General features: G+C 46.0%; 1 long non-coding RNA gene across 1 annotated transcript in view; it reads right to left on the bottom strand.

Annotated features, from left to right (window-relative positions):
- The window catches only part of LOC137522473 (uncharacterized), a 28,795-nt gene extending 16,390 nt beyond the window's left edge, over positions 1 to 12,405 (bottom strand). Inside the window, exon 1 of the long non-coding RNA XR_011022305.1 lies at positions 12,310 to 12,405. This is a non-coding gene — a long non-coding RNA (uncharacterized lncRNA). The remainder of the gene's footprint in view (positions 1 to 12,309) is intronic.
- Positions 12,406 to 12,716: the final 311 nt, after the last annotated feature.

The following is a 12,716-nucleotide window of genomic DNA, read 5'->3' as shown; positions in this document are numbered from 1 at the left end:
ATGGACAAGTGGGTCCATGGCTCACTCGGGGCGGGCAAAGGCTGTAAGGTACCGACAGGTGCCAGCCGGGAGGGTTTACTCTTAGCACATACTGCGCATTCCCTAACAAATTCCCTGCAATCAACAGACAGGGAAGGCCACCAGGCACACCTGGCTACAAGATCCTGTGTTCTGGCAACTCCAGGATGTCCAGCATTTTTATGTGCGTGGAACATTTCAAGGATCTGAAGACGAAAGGGCAAGGGAATAAACATGACCCCTTCAGGCTTCCCTTCCGGGATGTCCTGCTGGAAGGGGCTCAACGTCTCCTTCCAGTCTTCCCAAGTATCAATTGCAGCCAGCACCAATTTTCGCGGAACAATCGTCTCAGGGACGGAGGCCTGTGCTGTTTCTGGCTCAAAGCACCTGGATAGCGCATCTGCCTTAGTATTCTTACTGCCCGGGGTGTACGTAATCACGAATGTGAACCTTGAAAAAAACAGGGACCATCGAGCCTGACGAGGGCTTAACCTCTTAGCCCCCTCGATGTATTCTAGATTCTTGTGGTCGGTAAAAACCGTGATAGTATGCTCCGCTCCTTCTAACCAATGACGCCATTCTTCAAAGGCTAGTTTAATGGCTAAGAGTTCCCTGTTGCCTATATCGTAGTTTCTCTCTGCTGGAGAGAATCTCCGAGAAAAATAGGCACATGGGTGCAATCTACCCTGTAAACCTGAACGTTGAGACAGCACAGCCCCCACCCCGACTTCTGAGGCGTCTACCTCAACAATAAAAGGGAAGGAAGTGTCTACATGTCTTAGTATGGGTGCTGTGCAGAACAGCTCCTTCAAGGTCGAAAATGCCTGTAGGGCCTCAGGCGACCAGTGAGTAGTATCCGCCCCTTTCCTAGTGAGACTGGTGAGAGGTGCAATAACGGTGGAGTACCCCTTTATGAACCTCCTATAATAGTTTGCAAAACCCAGAAAACGTTGCAACGACTTTAACCCCACCGGCTGAGGCCACTCCAGAACAGCGGATACCTTGGCAGGGTCCATAGACAGGCCCGAGGTGGAGATTATGTACCCCAGAAAGGCGACAGATGTAACTTCAAAAATACATTTTTCCAACTTGGCGTACAGCAGATTTTGTCTCAACTTGTTTAGCACAAATCTGACATGGACCCTGTGCTCGGAGAGGTTGTTGGAGTAAATTAGTATATCGTCAAGGTATACAAGCACAAACCTACCCAACACCTCCCTGAATACCTCGTTAATCAATTCCTGGAAGACGGCTGGCGCATTGCACAACCCGAAGGGCATCACTAAGTACTCGTAATGCCCATCGGGTGTGTTGAAGGCCGTCTTCCATTCATCGCCCTCTCTAATGCGGATCAGGTTGTATGCACCCCTCAGATCCAATTTCGAAAAGATCTAAGCGTCTGTGACCTGCGTGAATAAATCGTCTATTAATGGCAACGGATAACGATTCTTCACCGTGATTTTATTTAGGCCCCGATAATCGATGCAAGGTCGAAGACCTCCGTCTTTTTTCTTAACAAAAAAGAAACCGGCCCCTGCAGGCGAGTGGGAGGGGCGAATGAACCCCTTGGCCAGATTGTCACGGATGTACTCCTGCATAGCCACCTTCTCTGGTCCAGACAAATTATACAGGTGACCCCTAGGGGGCATACAACCGGCACGGAGATCGATGGGGCAATCGAAAGGGCGATGAGGAGGTAACCTATCAGCAGCCCTGGGACAGAATACATCCGAGAACTCGGAGTATTGCTCGGGAACACCCTCCACATGTACCTTGGTCTGACCTAATACCACTTTTCCTAGGCACTGTTGGGAACAGAAGTCTGACCAACTGGTTAATTGTCCTGTCGCCCAATTGATCTGTGGCGAATGAAGCTGCAGCCAAGGCATACCTAGGACAATGGTGGAGGTGGTCATATGTAACACAAAAAAACGTAAACTCTCCCTGTGCAGTACCCCAGTAATGACTTCCACCTCTGGTGTCTGGGACAGCGGACGGTCCCTTTGTAACGGGGAGTCGTCCACGGCAGTAACCTGGATAGGTGGTTTTACTGGGGTGAGAGGAATGTCCAACTTCTCTGCAAATTCGGAACTCATGAAGTTAGCCGCGGAGCCTGAATCAATAAAGGCCTCTGTGGCTTCAGATTTGTCCCCCCATGTAATCGTACAGGGGAGGAGCAATCGTCTTTCTTTCAGGGGTGCGATCTGGGCGCCTAGGGTGTCACCCCTTATCACTCCTAGGCGGTAGCGTTTCCCGGCTTATCCTTATTAGGCTTAATGAGACAGTCTCGTACCCTATGCCCCCCTTCACCACAGTATAAACATAGTTGTTCCGACAATCTCCGTCTTCTCTCCACTTGGGTCAATTTAGACCGACCGATCTGCATCGGCTCAGGTGGAGGCAAGACCGGAGATGATGAGACAGAAGGAGACGGAGTTACTAGGGGTGCAGCGGGAGGCACTGTGTAAGAGGTCGGCCTAAGCCGATGACTGCCCCTAGTCTGTCTCTGATGGCGTAGCCTACGGTCGATTCGAATGGCCGATGAGATGGCCTCGTCGACTGTTTTGGGTTCGGGTTGGCTTAACATTAGGTCGGAGACCTCATCTGACAACCCAGACAGGAAGTAATCTAACAGGGCATAAGTGCCAAACCTGGCCGTAACTGACCACCTACGAAATTCGGCCGCGTAATCCTCGACTGGACCCCTGCCTTGCCGTAAAAGTTTGAGCTTCCGCTCAGAGGATGCAGCAAGGTCAGGGTCGTCGTAGATTATGGCCATGGCCTTAAAAAATTCCTCTACCGAGGTCAGAGCAGTATCGGTAGAAGGCAGGTTGTATGCCCATGACTGGGAGTCACCAGACAGCAAAGTTTTAATAAAGGTGACCCGTTGGGTCTCAGTCCCCGAGGATCGGGGTCTCAACTCGAAATACGATAACACTCTACTCCTGAAATTCCGGAAGTCAGACTTGTGGCCGGAAAATTTATCAGGTACAGGCATACGTATGTCAGTACTAGGAGAGGATCGCACTGAATCAACTGACGTCTGGAGGGTTTGCACAGAGCCTGACAGGACATCAATCATAGTCTTGTGGCTACCCAGCACTTGGTTGATGTTTTCCACCGAAGTGGCAAGTGCGCCCAGACGGTCAGTATGTGCGTCCATTTGCATTTTTTAGGTCTGGCGTTCTGTAACGATCGGTGGGCGCAGAGAGTATCTGATTACCGGTGATCTGCAGTATCGCCGGAAATACAGATATATACCAGATTATAAGTGATCTGCAGTCTCACCGATAATCCGATATACAAACTAACCTCTGTTCGCCTGAGTAGAGTGTAGTGTTTTGGTGTAACAGTAACACTAGGAGGCCTAGGCCTCAGTGCAGCAAGGAGAACTGCACGGATTCCTTCCGCAGACCTGAGCTCTCCAAGACGGGAGGAGTCAGACTGACAGTAGGAAGGAAAGTCCGAGAGTGACACTCAGGAAGAAGTGTCACTAACAGGACTGGGAACCGCCTCCAATCGTGAGGTCGGTTCTCGAGGTCAGACAAGCCAGGTCGTACACACACGGACAGATAAAGTACAAATACAGTAGGCAAAGGCGGAGTCAAAGTACAGGCAGGGTTCGGCAACGGGGTATCAGATATATCGGGGTACAAAATCAGGAGGCAGAAACAGAGTCTAGGAACGAGCCGAGGTTCGGCAACAGAGTATCAGAAATATCGAGGTACAAGGTCAGAGTTCAGGAGGATAGTCGAGGCAGGCAAAAGTCATAACATATAATCACAATCAAACTAGTACTTTAGCTATCAAATATCTAGCTAAGTGTAGGATTACAGCTCCAGCTGGTCCCGGCACACTTCAGGATCTGACTACGGATCTGGGTGCTCCCACGTATGTGATCGCACGCCAGACAAAGAGCAAGTGAACAACCAGCAGTATATATACTCCAGGACCTTTCCAGGACCTCCCTAATTGCTGGTCCAATGAGAGCAGTGGAATTTGTCAGCTGACCCAGCTGGTCAGCCGACACCCTTCTAACTGCTATTTAAACTCTGCCTTTCTGCTCGCGCGCGTGTAAGTCTGAATCTTGGTGGACTATCAGTCCCAGCCACACCAGTACTGTCATGCAATGTATCTAGTGCGGGGGCCGCCTCTGATGCGGATTCCGCCGCACTGCCTATGCGGCATGCAGCGTTTTTTCCGCGTTGTGACGCCATGCTGGACGCGGAAACAGCCGCCTCACCTTGAGAGACGGCGGCATTTCCGCGTTTCCTTACAGTATCTTTCCCCTGTCAGACTTGTCAGCCTGTGTCTGGAAGGCTGCCAAGTTCTTCAGTGTTGTGGTTCTGCTATGAACTCACCCTTTCTGGCCCCTCTATGCACACTGCCTGTGTGTTATTTAGATAAGAGAGAAGAGAGAAGCTGCTCTAATCAGCTGGATTAATCGTCCTCTGAGCTGGCTGGGCTTTCACATACTGAGGAATTACAAACAAGGGCAAAGCTGTTTGCAGGAAGAAAAGAGCAGCCTGAAACTTCAGTGCATGGGGGAAAGAAACACACAAATGATCTCTTGAGATTCAAAAGGAATGCAGTATACAGCCTGCTTATGTATGGATGTATTTTCTATGTGTGGACATACTGTACATCAACCTACTTCCTGTTTTGGTGGCCATTTTGTTTGTTTACAAACAAACTTTTTAAAACTGTTTTTAACCACTTTTAATGCGGCGAGGAGCGGCGAAATTGTGACAGAGGGTAATAGGAGATGTCCCCTAACCAGAGCCGGATTAAGGCTAAATGGGGCCCTAAGCAAAGTAACTGATTTGGGCCCCCCCATCATGTCGTAATAGAATCAGAAGATGCAGCTGCACAGCAATATGCCGCACACACCGGGCAGCCGAGCTACTGGTTGCTATGGGCAACAGCACGCTTTCCTCTGTGGGTGCACAATGCAGGGAATAGCAGCGGCAAAATGCAGCGTGAGAGATGAATGGCTGGGACATTTGCACTCAGGGGCTGGGGCACCCCTGTGAAGAGGGCGCCAGATATCACAGCAGCTGCACTTTCCCCCTGCATCTCCAGCCTGGCAATAGCAGAAAGCTCTGGACACCGCCAAACCGGAAACCCTTCCCCAGACAGAATTACATAACCACCCCCACAAACGAACAACCGATTTCCTCCCAAACTAGACAGCCACCATGCAGCCTCCATCCCAGTGAATACGATAGTCCAGCAGAGAAGGCAGCCGCAGTGGGGGAGAATGACAGCACCAGATGACTCGCATTCACCTATTGCGATCCAAGCAATAGAGGTCCCGTCATCCGGAGCCCATCTGTCTCCTCTAGAGTGCTGCCGCTCTGTTACTACTACTATTACTACTTTCTACTTCCTGTCTGATCTGAGAATCAGGAAGTTCAGAGCGAGCGGCTGCACTGTAGAAGAGACAGATGGGTTTCAGATGACGGGATCTCTATCGCTTGAATTATGGATAGGTGAGTGAGCGTTTGCCATCTGCTGCTATCATTCTTGCTGCAGCTGTGGTTCTCTGTGGGAAGGGAGGGTGGAGTGGGCAGCGGCAGAGCGCACAGTAGCAGGAGGGGGACCTAGGAGGAGAGCCTGGCTCTGAAGACAATCAGCAGCGCACGGCATCATTTGACAAGACAAGACAAATAACATTTATATCGCGCTTTTCTCCTGGTGGACTCAAAGCACCAGAGCTGCAGCCACTAGGACGCGCCCTATAGGCAGTAGCAGTGTTAGAGAGACTTGCCTACGGTCTCCTACTGAATAGGTGCTGGCTTACTGAACAGGCAGAGCTGAGATTCGAACCCTGGTCTCCTGTGTCAGCGGCAGAGCCCTTAAAGGGACTCCAAGCAGTGCCTGTGGATATGCCTTTAAGCATACCTACAACTAATTCATTACATCCTCACACCTACCAGCATGATGTTTGTAATTATATCCCCCTGGGTTCCTTATATTTCATTGCATTGTGCTGAATCGAGCTGCCAACTTTGGAGAAAAGTCGTCCTGTGGCCGTGATTTCGATCGCACAAATATCGAAAACTGAAAGGCATAGAGCAGCCGTTTATATATCATTGGAAAGAGGAGAAAGAGAGCTTTAAAATGATATAAATCTTTCCATAGTTACTGCACTGCTCAGAGTCCCTTTAACCATTATACCATCCAGTCACCGCTGACTTTGGAGAAAAGTCGTCCTGTGGCCACAATTTCGATCGCGAAAATATCAAAAACTAAAAGGCATAGAGCAGCTGTTTATATATCATTGGAAAGAGGAGAAAGAGAGCTTTAAAATGATATAAATCTTTCCATAGTTACTGCACTGCTCAGAGTCCCTTTAACCATTATACCATCCAGTCACCGCTGACTTTGGAGAAAAGTCGTCCTGTGGCCGCGATTTCGATCGCAAAAATATCGAAAACTAAAAGGCATAGAGCAGCTGTTTATATATCATTGGAAAGAGGAGAAAGAGAGCTTTAAAATGATATGAATCTTTCCATAGTTACTGCACTGCTCAGAGTCCCTTTAACCATTATACCATCCAGTCACCGCTGACTTTGGAGAAAAGTCGTTCTGTGGCCGCGATTTCGATCGCGAAAATATCGAAAACTAAAAGGCATAGAGCAGCTGTTTATATATCATTGGAAAGAGGAGAAAGAGAGCTTTAAAATGATATGAATCTTTCCATAGTTACTGCACTGCTCAAAGTCCCTTTAACCATTATACCATCCAGTCACTGCTGACTTTGGAGAAAAGTCGTCCTGTGGCTGCGATTTCGATCGCGAAAATATCGAAAACTAAAAGGCATAGAGCAGCTGTTTATATATCATTGGAAAGAGGAGAAAGAGAGCTTTAAAATGATATGAATCTTTCCATAGTTACTGCACTGCTCAAAGTCCCTTTAACCATTATACCATCCAGTCACTGCTGACTTTGGAGAAAAGTCGTCCTGTGGCTGCGATTTCGATCGCGAAAATATCGAAAACTAAAAGGCATAGAGCAGCTGTTTATATATCATTGGAAAGAGGAGAAAGAGAGCTTTAAAATGATATGCATCTTTCCATAGTTACTGCACTACTTAGAGTCCCTTTAACCATTATACCATCCAGCCACCGCTGACAGGATGGCAAGGGCTGGTTTATGTGCTGATGGGGCCCCTTTGACTCTGAATGGGGCCCCAAGCGACTGCTTTTGTTGCCTGGTCGGTAATCCGGCCCTGCCCCTAACGCACTGGTATGTTTACTTTTGAGCGATTTTAACAATACAGATTCTCTTTAAAGCCGGCAGTGCACGTGGATTCCTCTCTCCCCCCCCCCCCCCCCCGTGTTGGTTGATGACCAACCTGAATATGAGATTGAATATGAGATTGAAAGGATTCTGGACTCTTGGTTAGTGCAGAATTCCGTGCAGTATCTGGTTCACCGGAAGGGATATGGTGTGGAGGAAAGAACTTGGGTGCCAGATTGTCGCATGCATGCGGAAGAATTAAAGAAAGAGTTTCAAAACTCACATCCTGGGAAGCCTGGTGGGAAGTGTCCGGAGTCCACTCCTCGGAGGGGGGGGGGGGGGGGGGGGGGGTAACGTAAACGATTGTGGAGATGCCGCCGCGCGGTCCGGCGGCGGGGCGGCTGTCTACGCGTTCAGGTTTCCGCACAGCAGCATGCGTCTGGTTTGTCTGAGCCTTCTAGTGCACACAGATGGAGAGCTACGCACACACGCAGTGGCGTATCTGGGTAAAATAGCGCCTATGGCAAACACCAAAATTGCGCCCCCCGGCCCCGCCCCCAAGAAGAGTCTCATTCCCCCATAATAAAAGCAGCCAGGTGCCTCAAGATAAGAAGTTAAATAGCCAGGTGCCTCAAGATAATTAAGTAGCAGTGTCCCCTATATACATAGAGTAGATATGTTCCACAGACAATAGCATTAAGAAGGCACATGTGCTCCTAGATATCAATATAAGGTATAGTTATATGTGCATGCCACATTTGAAAAGTGCTCATCTAAGGACAGTTACTGGCATGACTATGTACTCTGTAAAGTGTTGCAGAAGATGTCAGGGCTATATAAATACATAATAATAATAATAATAATATGGTAGGACATTAGACTATGACTATGGTAGGATTAGATTGTGAGCTCCTCTGAGGACAGTTATTGAAATGACCATGTACTCTGTAAAGTGCTGCAGAAGATGTCAGGGCTAAATAAATACATAATAATAATATGGAAGGACATTAGACTATGACTATGGAAGGATTAGATTGTGAGCTCCTCTGAGGACAGTCAGTGGCATGACTATGTACTCTGTAATGTGCTGCAGAAAATTTCCGTGCTATATAAATACATAATAATAATATGACTGGACATTAGACTATGACTATGGCAGGATTAGAGTGTGAGCTCCTCTGAGGACAGTCAGTGACATGACTATGTACTCTGTAATGTGCTGCAGAAGACTTCAGTGCTATATAAATACATAATAATAATATGGTAGGACATTAGACTATGACTATGGTAGGATTAGCTTGTGAGCTCCTCTGAGGACAGTTATTGACATGACCATGTACTCTGTAAAGTGCTGCAGAAGATGTCAGTGCTATATAAATACATACTAATAATAATATGATTGGACATTAGACTATGGTAGGATTCGATTGTGAGCTCCTTTGAGGACAGTCAGTGGCATGACTATGTACTCTGTAATGTGCTGCAGAAGATTTCAGTGCTATATAAATACATAATAATAATATGACTGGACATTAGACTATGACTATGGCAGGATTAGAGTGTGAGCTCCTCTGAGGACAGTCAGTGACATGACTATGTACTCTGTAATGTGCTGCAGAATATGTCAGTGCTATATAAATACATAATAATAATATGGCAGGACATTAGACTATGACTATGGTATGATTAGATTGTGAGCTCCTCTGAGGACAGTCAGTGGCATGACTATGTACTCTGTAAAGTGCTGCAGAAAATTTCCGTGCTATATAAATACATAATAATAATATGACTGGACATTAGACTATGACTATGGCAGGATTAGAGTGTGAGCTCCTCTGAGGACAGTCAGTGACATGACTATGTACTCTGTAATGTGCTGCAGAAGACTTCAGTGCTATATAAATACATAATAATAATATGGTAGGACATTAGACTATGACTATGGTAGGATTAGCTTGTGAGCTCCTCTGAGGACAGTTATTGACATGACCATGTACTCTGTAAAGTGCTGCAGAAGATGTCAGTGCTATATAAATACATACTAATAATAATATGATTGGACATTAGACTATGACTATGGTAGGATTCGATTGTGAGCTCCTTTGAGGACAGTCAGAGACATGACTATGTACTCTGTAAAGTGCTGCAGAAGATTTCAGTGCTATATAAATACATAATAATAATATGGAAGGACATTAGACTAGGACTATGGAAGGATTAGATTGTGAGCTCCTCTGAGGACAGTCAGTGGCATGACTATGTACTCTGTAATGTGCTGCAGAAGATTTCAGTGCTATATAAATACATAATAATAATATGACTGGACATTAGACTATGACTATGGCAGGATTAGAGTGTAAGCTCCTCTGAGGACAGTCAGTGACATGACTATGTACTCTGTAATGTGCTGCAGAATATGTCAGTGCTATATAAATACATAATAATAATATGGCAGGACATTAGACTATGACTATGGTATGATTAGATTGTGAGCTCCTCTGAGGACAGTCAGTGGCATGACTATGTACTCTGTAAAGTGCTGCAGAAAATTTCCGTGCTATATAAATACATAATAATAATATGACTGGACATTAGACTATGACTATGGCAGGATTAGAGTGTGAGCTCCTCTGAGGACAGTCAGTGACATGACTATGTACTCTGTAATGTGCTGCAGAAAATTTCCGTGCTATATAAATACATAATAATAATATGACTGGACATTAGACTATGACTATGGCAGGATTAGAGTGTGAGCTCCTCTGAGGACAGTCAGTGACATGACTATGTACTCTGTAATGTGCTGCAGAAGACTTCAGTGCTATATAAATACATAATAATAATATGGTAGGACATTAGACTATGACTATGGTAGGATTAGCTTGTGAGCTCCTCTGAGGACAGTTATTGACATGACCATGTACTCTGTAAAGTGCTGCAGAAGATGTCAGTGCTATATAAATACATACTAATAATAATATGATTGGACATTAGACTATGGTAGGATTCGATTGTGAGCTCCTTTGAGGACAGTCAGTGGCATGACTATGTACTCTGTAATGTGCTGCAGAAGATTTCAGTGCTATATAAATACATAATAATAATATGACTGGACATTAGACTATGACTATGGCAGGATTAGAGTGTGAGCTCCTCTGAGGACAGTCAGTGACATGACTATGTACTCTGTAATGTGCTGCAGAATATGTCAGTGCTATATAAATACATAATAATAATATGGCAGGACATTAGACTATGACTATGGTATGATTAGATTGTGAGCTCCTCTGAGGACAGTCAGTGGCATGACTATGTACTCTGTAAAGTGCTGCAGAAAATTTCCGTGCTATATAAATACATAATAATAATATGACTGGACATTAGACTATGACTATGGCAGGATTAGAGTGTGAGCTCCTCTGAGGACAGTCAGTGACATGACTATGTACTCTGTAATGTGCTGCAGAAGACTTCAGTGCTATATAAATACATAATAATAATATGGTAGGACATTAGACTATGACTATGGTAGGATTAGCTTGTGAGCTCCTCTGAGGACAGTTATTGACATGACCATGTACTCTGTAAAGTGCTGCAGAAGATGTCAGTGCTATATAAATACATACTAATAATAATATGATTGGACATTAGACTATGACTATGGTAGGATTCGATTGTGAGCTCCTTTGAGGACAGTCAGAGACATGACTATGTACTCTGTAAAGTGCTGCAGAAGATTTCAGTGCTATATAAATACATAATAATAATATGGAAGGACATTAGACTAGGACTATGGAAGGATTAGATTGTGAGCTCCTCTGAGGACAGTCAGTGGCATGACTATGTACTCTGTAATGTGCTGCAGAAGATTTCAGTGCTATATAAATACATAATAATAATATGACTGGACATTAGACTATGACTATGGCAGGATTAGAGTGTGAGCTCCTCTGAGGACAGTCAGTGACATGACTATGTACTCTGTAATGTGCTGCAGAATATGTCAGTGCTATATAAATACATAATAATAATATGGCAGGACATTAGACTATGACTATGGTATGATTAGATTGTGAGCTCCTCTGAGGACAGTCAGTGGCATGACTATGTACTCTGTAAAGTGCTGCAGAAAATTTCCGTGCTATATAAATACATAATAATAATATGACTGGACATTAGACTATGACTATGGCAGGATTAGAGTGTGAGCTCCTCTGAGGACAGTCAGTGACATGACTATGTACTCTGTAATGTGCTGCAGAAGACTTCCATGCTATATAAATACATAATAATAATATGGTAGGACATTACACTATGACTGTGGTAGGATTAGATTGTGAGCTTCTCTGAGGACAGTCAGTGACATGACTATGGACTCTGTAAAGTGCTGCAGGAGATGTCAGTGCTATATAAATACATAATAATAATATGGTAGGACATTAGACTATGGCTATGGTGGGATTAGTGTGAGCTCCTCTGAGGACAGTCAGTGACATGACTATGTACTCTGTAAAGTGCTGCAGAAGGTGTGTGTGGGGGGGGGGGGGGAGGGAGCAATGGAACTAAATTCAGCTACTGATGGAACAATTTCCTGAAAGAATCTCCAAAAATCGGCTGGCCGGGAGGCGGGAGCAATAGGAATGTGATGTGTACCTTTTTAAGGGTGGTGCAACAGATGGGGGGGGGGGTGTTAAGGGAATCAGGGAGAGCAAGTTAAGGAAATGGGCAATAAGAAGTGTTGGAAAGGCAGGGGGGGGGGGGGGGGGCGACACAAGTGAGGGCAAAAAAAAGAGAGAGAGAGAGAAGGAAGGGTGGGAGATAAGGATGTGGAGGAACAGACTGTGTGGAAAGGGAGAAATCACACCAAGGCAATCTTCACCAGCCCCGTTGGGCAGGAACATCACACCACAATTATGCTGCACAGTACAGGAGAGAGAGGGGGCAGAGCACATGCTGGAAGCAGAGAGAGGACAGGAAGTAATCAGCATAATAATCTTATCTATATTGTAGGGAGCTGCCTCTCTCTGCTCTGGTAACTTCACACACATGGTTATCAGGTATCAGCTTCCCCACAGCTCATCTCCTGCCTGTCTGTGTCACTCGGCTCGGCTGCAGCTACACAGACTCTTGTTCTCCTCTATGTTCCATCCCCCATCAGCCCCAGCGGCAGCAGCAGGGCTCCACACAGCCAATCAGGAGGGGGATATGAGCAGTGTCTACATTGCCTGGGCGACATAAGCTGTAGAGAGGTGAATGGGACGCAACAAGTGTCTCCTTCTGCTGTATGGCCCTGGCGGCCAGCTAAAACACCGCCATGGGAAGGGGCCAGGAGGTGATCAGACCTGGCTGGGAGGGAGAGAGGGGATTCTATTATTTATGCTCCCCCTGGGAGGTGAGTGACAAGGGCGCCTATAGCAGCTGCCCTATGTGCACGCCTCCAGATCCGCCTCTGC

Source organism: Hyperolius riggenbachi, chromosome 6 (assembly GCF_040937935.1).
Source record: "Hyperolius riggenbachi isolate aHypRig1 chromosome 6, aHypRig1.pri, whole genome shotgun sequence".
NCBI classification, from domain to species: domain Eukaryota; kingdom Metazoa; phylum Chordata; class Amphibia; order Anura; family Hyperoliidae; genus Hyperolius; species Hyperolius riggenbachi.
The sequence above is the reverse complement of the archived record's forward strand: the minus strand, read 5'-3'. Positions and strand labels throughout refer to the sequence as shown.